The sequence below is a fragment of the Dromiciops gliroides genome, chromosome 1 (genome assembly GCF_019393635.1).
Source record: "Dromiciops gliroides isolate mDroGli1 chromosome 1, mDroGli1.pri, whole genome shotgun sequence".
NCBI lineage: Eukaryota > Metazoa > Chordata > Mammalia > Microbiotheria > Microbiotheriidae > Dromiciops > Dromiciops gliroides.
This window is the reverse complement of record NC_057861.1, coordinates 337,142,069-337,159,302: the sequence shown is the minus strand read 5'-3', so window position 1 is coordinate 337,159,302 and position 17,234 is coordinate 337,142,069. Positions and strand designations below refer to the sequence as shown.

The 17,234-nt window shown below is 37.2% G+C and overlaps 1 protein-coding gene across 1 annotated transcript in view; it reads left to right on the top strand.

Annotated features, from left to right (window-relative positions):
• The window catches only part of LOC122748873 (palmitoyltransferase ZDHHC11-like), a 141,524-nt gene that overhangs the window by 68,976 nt on the left and 55,314 nt on the right, over positions 1 to 17,234 (top strand). The window lies entirely within an intron of this gene.

Below are 17,234 nucleotides of genomic sequence, written 5' to 3'. Positions count from 1 at the left end.
CTATGAAGGAATCTACATTTCAATTAAGTAGTGGAAAATGTTCTATAGTAGCAAACCCTTTCTTGACTTGTGAGGCTGTTTGATTATTTATTTTGCCCTTTTTTCCATTTCAGCCTTTTCTATGATTTTGTCTATTACATATTGAATACTGAATCTAACAGTTATTCTTAAGGTCCACTTGATTTTTTTCTCACCCTTATCATTTGTATTGCTGTCATAATTCAGAAAGCTGAAAATTGTTATTTGATCTTCCTCTTGCTTTTCTAGTCCATTGGCAAAGACAAAGGAAGAAAATTTTTTCAGGAAAAAGACCCAGTTTTAAGATCACTTTAGTTTGGGGGCAGCTAGGTGGCGCAGTGGATAAGGCACCAGCCTTGGATTCAGGAGGACCTTAGTTCAAACCCAGCCTCAGACACTTACTAGCTGTGTGACCCTGGGCAAGTCACTTAACCCCCATTGCCCTGAAAAAAAAAAGAAAAAAAAAGATCACTTTAGTTCAATGTATCACCATAGTCTGACTGTCTGCCAGTGATATATTATACAGAATAACTGGGTCCCTGAAATCATGCAGTCCCTGGGCCCATAGACTAGATCTGTCATATCTCCTCCTCAAGTCTTCTTAGAGTCAAGTCTTCTTTGACTGAATACCTCCATTGCTCTTACTAAATTTTATACCACAACAAACTTATTTGTGCACATGACATGTGGTTCCCTTCCCTGTTATATTGCAAGATCCTTTGGAACAGGAACTGGATCAATTGTTATCTTTGTTTCCCCTGTTCCTAGCACAATGCCTTGCCCAGAATAAGTTCTTAATAAAATCCTACTGTTGCCATAAAGTAGCTAATGAGGACTGGGAGTGCCCAAAATGAATATGGCTCCCTCCTGGACTCCTGTTGACCCTAGGATAGGGCTCTTAGTCATTCTTGTGTCATGAACCCATTTATCAGTCTGATGAAACCTATGGATCCTTTCTGAGAATAATATTTTTGAATACACAAGATAAAACACATAAGATTACAAAGGAAACAAATTATATTGAAATAGTTATATAAAAAAAGGCTTTTAAAGTTCACTTGTAAGAACCCACACCCTATCAAGAGGCAGATGAACAGTGAAAGCAATTTTATTGAAGTGAAGTGATGTTTCTAAGTGACCTGATAAGTGATAAGGTTATCTTAGTTTCATCCACTCTTTGTCAGCCCTTGAGGAGTAGAGCCTTGACAGGACATTAGTCTTCCATAGCTCATATAGGAATGTTGGCCCGTTCCAAATGTGTTTCCCTACCATGAAACCCATTGCTCCTCTCTTTGTCCCAGGAGTTTGTCTCCTTTATAGAAATGATAAAAGGTTACATTTAGTCCAAGAAAAAAGTCTATTTATTAGCACATAGCAGTTCTGAAATTCATAGGTCCTTGAAAGAAGAGTAAGAGATTTATATTCAAATGTTTCTTACCAGAGAGGTTTGTTCTTGAAACTATCCATGAAAGAATAGTACCAGCATTTTTCTTATAATAATTCTTTTTTAAAATATTATTATACTTTGTTTTCATATAATCTTCATTCCCCAATATGGCCCTCCTCAGTACCCTAGCTACAGAGCCATCTCAGTGTTTTTTAATTCAAACAAAAAAAGGAAGACTGAATAAATAAGACTAATTTCTTTAAAACCCAATATTATAAGGCTATTTCTATTTTTGACCGATTATTCCTGGGATACAAGTGACTTGATTTGAAGCACCTATATAGCAGGTAGTAGGGATGGGAAAATGAGTTTTAAATCCTTCTTACAAGTAATATGATGGAGAGAGCACCCATAAATGCAACTAAACCCTAAAAAAAGTCTAAATGACCAACCTTAAGGGCCAGCTGACTCATTGAATGAAAAGTCTAAGATCCAAAAACAATCTCAACAACCTAGAAAAATGGAGCAAATCCAAGGAGAAACTTAATAGCAATAAATATAAAGTCCTATACCTAGTTTTAAAAAAATTTAATCTTATTATTTTCCAGTTACATATTACATATAAGGATAGTTTTCAACATTTGTTTACACTGGATTTTTAGTTCCAAATTTTACTTTTCTCCTCCCCCTCCCTTCCCTCCCTCTTCCCCAAGATGGAAAGCAGTGTGATATAGGTTGTATATGTACAGTCACATCAAACATATTTCTACATTAGTCATCTTGTGAAAGAAGAATCAGAGTATAAAGGAAAAACCTCAAACAACAACAAAAAAAAACAGTCCAAAAGTAGAAACAGTATGATTCAATCTGCATTCATAATCCACAGTTCTTTTTTCTGGATGTTGAGAATATTTTCTGTCACAAGTTCTTAGAAACTGTTTTGGATTGTTGCACTGCCGAGAAGAGCCAAGTCTATCCCCATTGTTCATCAAACAATGTTGCTGTTACTGTGTACAATGTTTTCCTGGTTCTGCTCCTCTCAATCAGCATCAGTTAATATAAGTCCTTCCAGGTTTCTCTGAACTCCTCCTACTCATCTTTTCTTACAGCACAATAGTATTCCATTACATTCATATATCACAATTTGTTTAGCCATTCCCCTATTGATGGGCATCCCCTCGATTTCCAATTCTTTGCTACCACAAAGAGAGGTGCTATAAATATTTTTGTACATGTGGGTCCTTTTCCCTTTTCTATGGTCTCTTTAGGATACAGACCTAGCAGGGGCACCGCTGGGTCAAAGGGTATGAACAGTCCCATAGTCCTTTGGAAATACTTCCAAATTGCTCTCCATAATGGTTGGATCACTTCACAGCTCCACCAACAATGCATTAGTGTTCCAATTTTTCCACGGCTTCTCCAACATTTATTATTTTACTTTTTTGTCATATTAGCCAATCTGATATGTGTGAGGTGGTACCTCAGAGTTGTTTTAATTTGCATTTCTCTGATCAATAGTGATTTAGAGCATTTTTTCATATGGCAATAGATAATTTTGACTTCTTCATCAGAAAACTGCCTGTTCATATGCTTTGACCATTTCTCAATTGGGGAACAACTTGGATTCTTATGAATTGATTTAGTTCCCAATATATTTTAGAAATGAGGCATTTATCAGAAATGCTGGCTGTAAAAATTGTTTCCCAGTTTTCTGCCTTCCTTCTGATTTTGGCTGCATTGCTTCTGTTTGTACAAAAGCTTTTTAATTTAAGGTAATCAAAGTCTTCTATCTTGCTTTTCATAATATTCTCTATCTTTTGTTTGAACATAAATTGTTTTCTTCTCCATAGATCTGAGAGATAAACTATTCCTTCCTCTCCTAATTTATCTATGGTATCACCCTTTATGTCTAAATCTTGAACCCATTTTAACCTTATTTTTGTATAAGGTGTAAAATGTTGGTCTATTTCTAGTTTCTGCCATACTATCTTCCAGTTTTCCCAGAAGTTTTTGTCAAATAGTGAGTTCCTATCCCAGAAGTAGGAATCTTTGGGTTTATCAAACAGTAGATTACTATAGTAATTTACAACTGTGTCTCCTGTGCCTAACCTATTCCATTGATCCACCACTCTATTTCTTAGTCAGTACCAAGTCATTTTGATGACTGCCGCTTTATAATATAGCTTCAAATTTGGTATGGCTAGCCCACCTTCCTGTGCAATTTTTTCATTAATTCCCTTGATATTCTTGACCTTTTGTTTTTCCAGATGAATTTTGTTACTATTTTTTCTAGCTCTATAAAATAATTTTTTGGTAGTCTGATTGGTATGGCACTGAATAGGTAAATTAATTTAGGTAGAATTGTCATTTTTATTATATTAGCTCATCCTATCCATGAGCAATTTATATTTTTCCAATTATGTAGATCTGATTTTATTTGTGTGAAAAGTGTTTTGTAATTGTGTTCATAGAGTTCCTGGGTTTGTCTTGGCAGGTATACTCCCAAGTATTTTATATTGTCTACTGTTACTTTAAATGAAATTTCTCTTTCTATCTCTTGCTGCTGAGCTTTGTTGGTCATGCATAGAAATTCTGGTGATTTATGTGGGTTTACTTTATATCCTGCAACTTTGCTAAAGTCGTTAATTATTTCAAGCAGTTTCTTAGTTGATTCTTTAGGATTCTCTAAGTATACCATCATATCATTTGCAAATAGTGAAAGTTTTGTATCCTCCTTGCCTATTCTAATTCCTTTAATTCCTTTTTCTTCTCTTATTGCTATAGCTAACATTTCTTATACAATATTAAATAATAGAGGTGATAATGGACACTCCTATTTCACCCCTGCTCTTACTGGGAATGCCTCTAACTTATCCCTGTTACATATAATGTTTGCTGATGGTTTTAGGTAGATACTGCTTATTATTTTAAGGAAAGCTCCACCTATTCCTATTCTCTCTAATGTTTTTAATAGGAATTTTTCAAATGCTTTCTCTTCATCTATTGAGATAATCATATGATTTTGGTTAGTTTTGTTATCGATGTGGTTGATTATATTAATAGTTTTTCTAATGTTGAACCAGCCTTTCATTCCTAGTATAAATCCCACCTGGTCATAGTGTATTATCCTGGTGATCACTAGCTGCAATATCCTTGCTAATATTTTATTTTAGATTTTTGCATTGATACTCATTAGGAAAATTGATCTGTAATTTTCTTTCTCTGTTTTGGCTCTGCCTGGTTTAGGTATCAACACCATATTTGTGTCATAAAAAGAAGTTTGGTAGAACTCCTTCTTCACCTATTTCTCCAAATAGTTTGTATAGTATTGGAATTAATTGTTCTTTAAGTGTTTGGTAGAATTCACTTGTAACCCATCTGGCCCTGGAGATTTTTTCTTAGGGAGTTCATTGATGGCTTGTTCAATTTCTTTTTATGAAATGGGCCTATTTAAGGATTTTATTTCCTCTTCAGTTAACTTGGGCAATTTGTATTTTTGTAAATATTCATCCATTTCATTTGGATTGTCAAATTTATTGGCATACAGTTGGGCAAAATAGCTCTTAATTATTGCTTTAATTTCCACTTCATTGGTGGTGAAATTTTGATACTGTAATTTGGTTTTCTTCTTTCTTTTTTTAAATCAAACTAACCAAAGGCTTATCTATTTTATTGTTTTTTTTAAAGAACCAGCTCTTAGTTTTATTTATTAGTTCTATAGTTTTCTTGCTTTCAATTTTATTAATTTCTCCTTTGATTCTCAGGATTTCTAATTTAGCACTTAGTTGGGGATTTTTAATTTGTTCTTTTTCTAGCTTTTTTCATAGCATGGCCAATTCATTGATCTCCCCTTTCTCTTTGTTATTCATGTAAGCATTTAGAGATATAAAATTTCCCCTAAGCACTGCTTTGGCTGCATCCCATAGATTTTGTTATGTTGTTTCATTATTGTCATTTTCTTGGATGAAGTTATTGATTGTTTCTATGATTTATTGTTTGACACACTCATTCTTTGGGATGAGATTCTTTAGTTTCCAATTAATTTTCAGTCTACCTTTCCATGGCTCTTTATTACATGTAATTTTAATTGCATCATGATCTGAGAGGGATGCATTTACTATTTCTGCCTTTCTACATTTGACTATGAGGTTTTTGTGCCCTAAAACATGGTCAATTTTTGAGTATGTGCCATTTACTGCTGAGAAGAAGATATATTCCTTTCTATCCCCATTCAGTTTTCTCCATATGTCTATCATATCTAAGTTTTCTAATATTATATTCACCTCTTTAAGTTCTTTCTTATTTATTTTTCAGTTAGATTTATCTAATTCTGAGAGGGGAAGATTCAGATCCCTCATTAGTATAGTTTTGCTGCCTATTTCTTCTCGTAACTTATGTAACTTCTCCCCTAAGAATTTGGATGCTATACATGTTTAGTATTGCTACTACTTCATTATCTATAGTACCTTTTAGCAAGATGTCAACAAAGCAGGGGTAGCAATTCTTATCTCAGACAAAGAAAAACAAAAATAGATCTAATTAAAAGAGATAAGGAAGGAAACTACTGTTCAGTTCTGGTCTTTTTCTCAGGAAGCCTTTGAAATCCCCTAATTCATTGAATGTCCATCTTTTCCTCTGAAAGATAATGATCAGTTTTGCTGGGTAATTGATCATGGGTTGTAATCCAAGCTCCTTTGCCTTCCTGAATATCATATTCCAAGCCCTGCGATCTTTTAATGTTGAAGCTGCCAGGTCCTGTTCAATCCTGACTGTGGCTCCATGATATTTAAATGCTTTCTTTCTGGCTGCTTGGAGTATTTTCTCCTTTACCTGGTAATTCTGGAGTTTGGCTACAATATTCCTTGAAGTGTTCCTTTTGGGGTCTCTTTCAGGAGCTGATCGGTGGGTTCTTTCAATGATGATTGTATCCTCTGATTCTACAATTTCAGGGCAGTTCTCCTTGATAATTTCCTGGAATATGGTGTCTAGATTCTTTTCTTGATCATGGCTTTCAGGTAGTCCAATAATTCTCAGATTATCTCTCCTGGATCTATTTTCCAGGTCAGTTTTTCCAATGAGGTATTTCACATTTTCTTCTATTTTTTCAGTCTTTTGATTCTGCTCAGCAGATTCTTGGTGCCTCATGGAGTTATCAGCTTCCATCTGTTCAATTTTAATTTTTAAGGCCTTATTTTCCACAGTAAGCTTTTGCACTTCTTTTTCCATTTGGCTAATTTTTTTCTCTCATTAAGCCAATTGTATTTTTTTTTTTGGTGAGGCAATTGGGGTTAAGTGACTTGCCCAGGGTCACACAGCTAGTAAAGTGTGTTAAGTGTCTGAGGTCGGATTTGAACTCAGGTACTCCTGACTCCAGGGCCGGTGCTCTATCCACTGTGCCGCCTAGCTGCCCCCACAATTGTATTTTTTAAGGAATTGTTTTCCTTAGTCAATTTTTGTGTTGCTTTTTGCAGTATAACTCATTTTCCATTTTTTCTTCTACCTCTCTCATTTGGTTTTTTGAAGCCTTTTTGAGCTCTTCAGAGAAGGCTTGTTGGTCTTGAGACAAGATCATCTTCCCACTTGATCTTCACTTATAGGCGTTTTGACCAACTCATCTGAGTTTGAGTTTTGGTCTTCCCTTTCACTATAGAAGTTGTCAATGGTAAGGGTCCTTTTTTATTCCTTGCTCATGTTGTAGGGTATTTTTAAACTTATAAAGTTGAAGTCTGCTTCTGGGGCACAGGGTTCCCTGTTGCAAGCTTCTTACTGCTCTCAGTTGCCCCACTCTCAGCTGTGTTGAGTTGCAGCAGTGTAGAGCTGCCCACTGAGCTGAGCTTTGCTGAGGTGAGCTGCCAGCTGAGATGAGTAGTGCTTGAGCCACCCTCCCCTTTCACCCAGGTGAGCTAGACCTTTCCCGAAGTCTTCTAAATATGTGTCTCTCTTTTTGTAGGTTCTGTAGTTCCAGAATCTGTTTAGAAGCTTGATTTAGTGTTGTTTTTGAGGGAAATATGGGAAAGATCAGGCAAGTTCTTTGCTTCTCTCTGCCATCTTGGCTCTGCCCCCGGAACTTCAGATGATATAGGTTTTTAAAAATGCCTTTCCAAGCACAAGATAGTTAGATCAGGACTTCTTAAACTTTTTTAACTCATGACCCCTTTTCACCCGAGAAATTTTTACACAACCCTGGGGATATTGATATATAATATCGGTATACATAACCTTTTACTGTTGCCAAATATTTTTGCAACCCCCACATTCAGTTATGAGACCCCATATGAGGTCATGACCCCCACTCACAGTTTAAGAAGCTTTGATTTAGATAATAATTTCAAGTGAAAAAGATCTGGGCATTTCAGTGGACTTCAAATTCAAAAGCCAATAGAGTGACATAGCCAAGAGAAACCTCAAAAGACTAGAGACATTTCCATACCATCTGCTTCAGCATTCTTAATAGTATATTTCTACTAAGGCAGGAGAGAGTCATTCTTTCATTTTTGCTCTATATTGCCCAGATGCCCCCCTTTTTTTTGCCCTTAATTGGTTGGTGAATTTTGTTTTTACTTAAGAAGGAATGCCCAACAAAAGCCCTAATCCTTTTCAAAAGCATGCCCCCCCCCAAACACACGCAATTTGTTAAGAACTAACAGAAAGGGGGGATTTTTCCTTTAACTTTGACAGTATGGCACTACTATTTCCTATTGTAACTGACCAGTTTTGTTGCTCCTCAATATTGTAGTTACATTGTTGTAGTTACTTATGAATATTATTCTTTTGGCTCTGATATAGAGCCAATGGTTGGGTCACCTTGTATCACTTCATACTGTATCCTTCTTATGTTTCTTCTTATGTTTCTTAGAATTCTTCACATTTGTTATTCCTTATAACACAGTAATCTCAGCAACATGACAGACAACATGACATAGTGAATAGAAAGCTGGCCTTGGAGTCGGGACAGCTCAGATTAGTTTTCCCTCTGACCCATGATGTCTGTGTGACCTCAGATAAGTTATTTGGTGCCCCAGAAAACTCTCTAAGAGTAAGTACTAATGGAAATTCCTCACTGAGGAAATTATGACTCTGGTGTTTCTCTACCCTCTAGTCTCCAAAAACAGAAAAGAAAGAAAAAACGAAAGAAAAGAATGCCCTATCCCCACCACACACACTCCTGATTCCATTATGTTCATATACTACAATTTGTTTAGCCATTCCTTGGTCATCTGGCACATATTTTGTCTCTAGTTTTATTTTTTTCTTATCACAAACAAGACTGTAATGAAGTTGTGGCTTATTTTTTAATTCCTTCTGAGCTTTTTCTTGCTATCAATACCCTCCTTAGAAAATAGTCCCAGGGTAGAATCCCTGGGTTAAAGGACATAAACAATTTAGTAACTTTTCTTGCCTAATTCCAACGTGTTTTCCAGAAGAGTTGAACCAATTCACAGTCATACCAACAGTCACTATTTTCCCAAACCAAATTAATTTTAAAAGCTGTTTCTATTGACTCTTCATCTTAATGAAGTAACTAAATGGATTCCTCATGGGGGTAAGGGGAATGGGTTATGAACATTTTTTTTTGCTTTTTGTGTTTTCTTTTGACATTTTTATGGGAGATATTCTTCCAAAAATGGTTCTTTGCTCTCACACAAACATTTTGAGCTATGCTGTGTCAATCAAAAAATGCTTCTAGAGAGTACCTACTTGGTTTAAGGTACCATATATAGTGGTGGGAATGGAGACACAGAAGGAGAAGGCATGGTTTTCACTTTAAAGCAGGTTCCAATCTATGTTGGTAGTTTCCTACATTATTTCAGAGAGCTTTAAACAAACTGACATGAGGAAAGTTCAGTTAATTCAGAAGAAACCATACACAGAAGACATGGTTGCTGCCTTCAAGTATTTGAAGTGCTCTCTTGAAGAAAAGATCAGACTTATTCTGGGTGACTACAGAGGGCAGAACCAGGAGCAAGGGGTAGCAGAATTAAGTGTTCAGTGGAAAGAGCACTATACACGGAATAGAAGAGGCTGGATTAAACAATCCTGTTCGGGCACTCACTACTTCTCTAATTTTAGGCAAATCCTTCCACCTCTCCAAACCTCACCTTCTCCATTTGTCAAAGGATGGGGTTGGTTTAGATGATCCTTACAATTCTTTCAAGCTAAATCTAAATCCTATGATCTTGTGGGGCTGTGAATTGTAGAGAGAGTCTGAGTTTAGTTTGATAAAAGGTTAAATTTTCTAGCCACTAGGACTAACCATAAATTGAATGGGCTGCCTCAGGATATAGCTGGAGGTCTTCAATTGATCAATCAATCAATAAACATTGATTAAGCACCTGCAGCTATGTGCTAGGCATTGTGCTAAATCCTGGGATTACAAAAAGAGGCAAAAGACAGTCCATGCCCTCAAGGATCTTACTCTCTAATTGAGGCAACATAAGAACAAATATTTACAAAACAAGCTGTATATAGGACAAATAGGGAATAACTAACATATAGAAGGCATCAGAATTAAGAAGAATTAGGCAAGGCTTCCAATAAAAGAAGGGATTTTCCTTAGGACTTAAAGGAAGCTAGGGAAGTCATTGGGAGTTGTCAGGGATATTGTAGAAAGAATTCCTATCAGATACAGGACTGAAAAAAGAGAACTTCAGGTTTCTCCTAACTCAGATTCTATGAATGTCCCTTGGAAATTCCATTTTCTTTCTAACTCACAGTAGGCTGTTTAGCTACATCTAAGGAATATAGAGGCAATGTGATGTAGTCAATGGATAGCTAGCCTCAGTGATGAAGACTCTGTCCTATCTCTGCCACAGTCAAGAAGCACTAATTAGTCTCTCTTTGTGTGCCAGACACATCCAAGTTGTGTGACCTGGAGCAAGGCACTTAATCTCTTAGTAATCTAGGTAGTTCTTTAGGACTATAAATTACAGAGGAGGTAGCAACCTGCTTTGATAAGAGAGAGTTTCCTCTTTTGGGAATTCCCTTTACCAATGAAATCACAGGTACTAATGCTCTCCTAAGGAACATAGTATACAATGAAGTCAGCCTCAAAGTCAAAACTAAATCTTGAGTACAGCAACATCTACCTGTCCATACTTAAAGAGCAGGGTGTTGCTTCATTAATTATTCCAATAAATATGCTATAGGCCACAAATCCCCAGGAACTATGTTGGGAGATTATCTCCCCAGAGTTTCCTGACTATGGGAAAGGGAAACAAGGAGTACACACCATGTTGAGATGCCTGCAGAAACATTATGGTGCAGTCTTTTTTCCATACTCTGCTCCCTCAGCTGGTCTATTTGGCTGCTGCTGTGTAAACACCCATTGCCTTGATCCTTTGGTCAGGATGGCTGACCCTCAAGTGCTAAGTTCACTTCTGAAGCAGAGTACTGACCACCCACACATTCTCATTTTCCATTCAATGTTTGATAAATTCCAGATGGGAGGTTCTGCCACTTCTCTGTTGATTAGACTACATCAAACTATCATCTCCTGACACAGTTATTTGAGAGCCTTTATGAAGAGCTTTGTTATTATTATTTTTTTAAGAATCTGGTTGGCCAAATGGTACAGCCAATGATCACAAAAATAAGCAAACAAAAAACTCATGAACATTCTCTTAGCATGCCTTAGCTATGTCTCTAATTGGTATTACTAGAAACTATTCCATATCAACGTTTTGTTTTCTTTTATCCTTCTATTTTACTCTGTTGCAATGTTTATATCCTTCTTTGCAATTCCCCTACAACCTACAATAAATGAGAAGATTATGCAACCTCCTCCTCTATTAAGGAATAGCAGAGTATCTCCTTTTGAAGGTAAATTATTGAAGGACACAATAATAAGGCAAGACAATAAGGCCTTTGCCCCAAGGTGCCAAATTTAAAAGACAATGGTAGTAATTTTGGTCTTTCAATAGTGTACAAACAATAGTTTGTCACCAAATTAGCAAGAATAATTGCAATGACCTAACTGTGGATGTCTCAACATGTGAATGAATTGGACTTGTGCAAAGTGCCTCCTTCTTTCTTTCTGAATCATCAAAATCCAGTGGCAAGACAAGAGTCAAAAAAACTGTCAATGGCCCAGGATGCAGTGAATGATGTAGGCATCTTTAATGTCTTCCCAAGCTTTATGGGCTCCACAGCTCCTGCTTCATCCACCTTCATGGCCATTGAAATGAATTGTTCTCATTCATCCATTCCCCTGGGGGAAGTCTTCTCATGCTTGGGATAGACAACCACTAACTCATATACCTTTTCCACAACCTGGTTCAACCCATCTCTTGAGCCAGTTTTTCAAGGCTGTGGTGGCTGAGATGATCCAGCTTCTTGAAGCCACAGAGTTCAGATAGAAAGTTGCCAGATGATAGGCAAGGGAGAGTTCTTCCACTGCCCTACCCTGCTATTCTCATCCCATGAAGTAGCCTTGCTAATAATGACCTTTCATGAATGTCTGAGAGTCAACTATCTACTTCCACCAAATGAGGGTCTGTTTCATGCCACCTTTTCTAGGTACAATTTGTGGTACTTTTCCTGGGCGTAAAAATTCTAGTTAAAACCTACAAATCAAGTCATCCATGCTACTTTATTGAAGCCCAACAATCTAGGCTCTGCTATTTACTGCCAGTGTGACCATGGGCAATTCACTTAAAATCTCTATGCCTTCATTTCTTCACTTATAAAAAGAAGAGGTTGAGTTTAGTGATCTATAAAGTCCCTTCCAGCTATAGACTTATGATCCTATACCCAGCACTGGGATAGGTGCTGTGAAGGAAACAAGAAATATATAAGACACGGTGGTGTCTGAATATTCAAAGGAAGATGCTATTTGTCAAATTGCTGCTGCAGTTTTATTATGTTGAGTAACAATAGTTTCACTTTCCTAAATTACACTTAAAAACACTTTATATACATTACTAATTTGATTTACCACTCTTTGAGGCAAGGCAGGCTCATATCACATTAAATTGAGGTTCAAATTAAGGCTCAAAAAGTTTATGTGACTTGCTCAAGGTCACAACATCTATTAAATAGAGGAACAAAGACTCAAAGCCAGGTTTTCTCACTCTTAATTTCAGTACAAATTCTAGACTTGCTCAAGATTGCAATCTAGTAAATGGAGGAAGCAAGACTCAAAACCCAGGTCTTCTGACTTAACTTCAGGATTCATTTCTAGAATTACATTTCTGGTATGAGCCTTTGCTACTTCATTAGGACTGATGGCTCAAAGGATCATTCATGAGAAAAATGTGTTCCTAGGTAACTGGTGTAAAGGGCCTGACCCTAGTTTAGTTCTCAAGGTTTACTGAACAGTTGCTTCCCAAACTACTCACTTCTTTTTTGGAACTGATCCAAGGGAACCCTCCTTACAGATTCTGCCCTTTTTCCTTTTTTGTTTTTAATTATTGGAGCAACTGTCCTCCTAAAGTTATGCATCCTCTGTCCATGATCCTCCAAAAATCATAACTGCAGCTCCACAATCATTAGGGTCTCTCAGTATCCTAAAATGTGCTTCTCTCTGGCTGGTGACTTAAACTCAAGGAAGGCCAGTGGGTGCTCTGAGCCTTTCCTCACTTCCTTTGCTCAGCACTTCCTTGTTTATTTCATTTTTATCTTGTTCATCCCCATTTTAAGATTCCTCCCCCCATCATCTATTATCATGTCAATGTGTTTATACCTCCTTTGCTCTTCCTCTTGCCCCCAATTAAGCTTTTTAAAAAATACCTTATGTTGCCTTTGATCTTTTAACATCAGCTTTTTCTGAGCCTTTAGGGCTCCTGATTACATTCTCTCAGTACCATGTCTCACAGGACACTTTTGTATTCTTAATGATTTATTTGCCCTTGTTTTTATCTTCCATGTCTATATCGCTAAAAATCTAGGTTGGTTATTCTCTGTGCCCACATTGGTCTACTTAGAGAGTTCCCCACATTAAATAATAGACAGAATCTAATGCCTCTTGAACTGATTTCTCTGGAAGACTTTTAGTGAGACTCTACCTATTCTTTCTCCAAAATCATTGAAAGGTGCTCTCCCAAAGTCTAGGGTTCATGTCAAATTAGCCTGTTGCCCTCCCAGTTATTAACACTCTCTCCTAGAGCTCCATGAGGGAGGGAAGGTACAATTTTGTCATTTTTTTAAAATCTTTTTATCCCTAGTACCTTAAAGTTACCAAGTACTTCATAAAAACATGTATGTTGAATTGAATTGAACTATGTCTGGAATTCTGCTCCTTCTCTATCATAAAATCCAAAATGGAGTGTTCACTTTTTCTGAAGGATCCCATTCATCTCATGCCTTCAGTGATTCCTTACTGGTCAAAATAAAGCTTGGAATTCAGCAATTCCTCAAATCTCTTCCTCTATTTTTTTCGAAGGATAAAATTATCATGAAGGCAATTCAGCAATTGCCAGGAACCTCCAAGTCCAACCCATAGTTGACCAAGAAGTCCCTTGACATCCCCCCCTGCCAAGTGGTTGGTTATCCAGCCTTCACTTGAATATCTCTGCTTCTGAAGGGAAGCATGCTACTTCCCAAGGCCAAGTTACAACTAACTCACCCCGTTTTCGGAAAGCTCTAGTTGTTAGCAAGTTTTCCCTTACCTGGAGTCTAAATCTACATCTGTTTCTTCTATTCACTGCTCCTACTTCTGCCCTCCAGAGCCAAGAAGAACAAATCTAATTTTTCTTTCATATGCCAGTCCTTCAGATTCTTTAAGAGGGCTGTCCTGTTGCCTCCTAAATCTTTGTTCTGCTCTAAATTCCCCCAGCTCCTTCAACTCATCTTCCTATTGTATCGGTCTTCTCACCAATGCAGTAGCTCTCCTCTAGAAGCTCTCAATTTTTAAAAAATAATATTTTATTTCCCCCAATTACATGTAAAAACAATTTTAACATACATTTTAGGGGCAATTAGGTGGTGCAGTGGATAAAGCACCAGCCCTGGATTCAGGAAGACCTGAGTACAAATCCGGCCTCAGACACTTGACACTTACCAGCTGTGTGACCCTGGGTAAGTCACTCAATCCTCATTACCCTGCAAAAAAAACAAAAACAAAAACAAACCAAAAAACCCATACATTTTTTTTTAAGTTTTGAGTTCCAAATTCTATTCTTTTTTGCCTTCCCTCTCCATACCTTGAGATGGTAAGCAATCTAATATAGGTTATTCATGCACAGTCATGTAAAACATGTGACAATCCTTTCTAAAATAAACTGATTGGGGCAGCTAGGTGGTGCAGTGGATAAAGCAACAGCCCTGGATTCAGGAGGACCTGAGTTCAAATCTGGCCTCAGACACTTGACACTTACTAGCTGTGTGACCCTGGGCAAGTCACTTAACCCTCATTGCCCTGGAAAAAAAAAAAGAAAACAAAAAACAACCCAAAAAAAACCCTAAAATAAACTGATCTGCCCAAGATGGTACATAATACTCAGATGGGGCAGAGTACTACAGACGTTCACATCTATTGCTCTCATTACTGTACCTCTCTTAATGAAGGCCCTTTGAGGATTAGCTTCTTTGACTTTATTGCATTTTAACAGCCACATCAGTGTCAACTGCAGACTCGTTTATCATAGGATCATAGCTTGGGAGCTGAAAAGGACCTTTGTAGTCATTAAGTCTAGCCTCCTCGTTTTATAGATAAAGAAACTGAAGTGGAGATAGAAGTGACTTGTCCAGAGCCAACACCTGGTGTCTGAGGCAGGATTTGAACCAAGTCCTCTTAATTCTAAGTCCAGGCTTCATATTGAAAATGTGATGCACTGGGGCAGCTAAGGTAGTGAAGTGGATAAAGCACTAGCCCTGGATTCAGGAGGACCTGAGTTCAAATCTGGCCTCAGACACTTGACACTTACTAGCTGTGTGATCCTGGGCAAGTCATTTAACCCTCATTGCCCTGCAGAAAAAGAAAAAGAAAAAGAAAAAAAGAAAATGTTATGCACCAAAATGCTCATATCATTTCCATGTGACACCCACAGAAACACAAGCAGCATGCCCTGTGTAAGGGTCACTGGATGCTTCCCTTTGCCCTCCATATTTTTGTGACTGAGAAAATAATTTCTAGCTGTCTCTCTTGCTCATGGATTTGTGACTACCTATTTCTGGTAATTGTGTTTTGAGATTTTGCTGCTAAGGGCACCCGAGTGAGCTATGTTCTGAATTAGGCTTGACCCACCTTTTTTTTTCTGAAGCTCTCCCTTCCTTTTTTCCTCCAGGTTTTGATCTTTTCATGCTCAGGTGAATTTGATTCACAATTAGCAGATTCCTTTCAGAGCCCCAAAGCTTCCTACTAATTAGTAGTTATCCTGAAGAGTTGTCCATCAAAGGTTTCCTATACATGTTCAGCTTCTAGGAGGTGGTGGGGTGGTTCATTTTATCTTCCGCTCCTGACCAGGTCCTACCTACCCAGACTGTTAACTCTTCGTGTCTTGTGGTCTGCCATTGCCACCTCCCTAAGTGAGGTTTCTCTGGTAAACTTTCTTGCCTTTTTCTGGACCTCTCTGAGCCTTTTCCAAGAATATTGCTCCTGCTTACACTCAAAGGGATGTAGAATAATGAAGAATTAAAATTTATCACCCAGAACACAGAATTATTTAACCCAAAAATGTAATTCACACTCCAAATTTCCCCAAAGACAATCCCTTTCATTCAAAAAAAATTCAAGTATAGACCAGGTTGGCATTGAACATAAGTGGGTAGAGGCCAATGTGATCAGGGTGAAGTATGTTACAATTGAATTAAACCCTCTGTTTCCACTTCTGAAGCAAATTGTTATGCAATGCTATTTAGCCAGCATGTTCAGTCACTCACCAGAATTTTAAGAGAAAATGGAGATTTCTCATCCTTTTACTATTTAATATAGACTTTCCAGAACTATACATCTTTAAGGTTCACAGATCTGATAGAGCAAGGACTCCTACTTTTGTTTGTACCCCTTTATCAGACTAGTTAAGCTTATATACCTCTTCTCAGAATCATATTTTAAATGTAGAAAAGCATATAGGAAGCCTAATCTGCAGTTATCAAAACATTTTTAGAATAAGTTCACAGATCCCAGGTTAATAACTCCTATGATGGGCAACTTAAGAGAGTTTAGCATTCCCCTGCTATGCCACAGGCTTCTTTCTTTAGGAATCCAGGCCAAGAGTTTTCAAAATTCACTAAGTTAGATGTGTTTGATGATCTAAAAATGAACAAACAAAAACACATGTTTTATTGAGGTCAGAGTCTGGGATAGCCCAGGCATTACTCATATAGATACAGACTTAGCACCTTGACTCCTGGCTTGAAAGGTCAAATTATTTATTAGCTTAAATTAATCAGTCAAAATGCATTTTAAAAATACTGTTAAATTAAGTAAAATGTTTCAGGGACTATGCTAAGTTCTGGGGATGCAATGAAAGGCAAAAACATGGTATCTGACCTCAAAAAACTCACATTCTATTGGAGGGGATGGGGGAGAGAACATTTAATTAGCTATATACAAGCTGTGTACAAAGTAGACAAAGGTAGGTAACCTGAATGCAGAAGGCATTAACTTTTGAAAGCCATTCTTGGATAAAATTTTTTCTTTTTAGATAAATATTTATAGACTACAATTTGTGCTTGAATATACTTTTCTTTATGATATGTATCAGTACCTTAATTCTAAATTCTGAAACTGCCTCAGTACTGACCCCCACACACATACCATCCCTCCCAGTATTTTTTCTTAAATGTCAACAAATAATCAAGATTACCACTCCAAAATAATTTATTGATCATCTACTAATATGTGCACAGTATGAGCACACACAGAAATCTGAGTTGTTTTGTATCATGC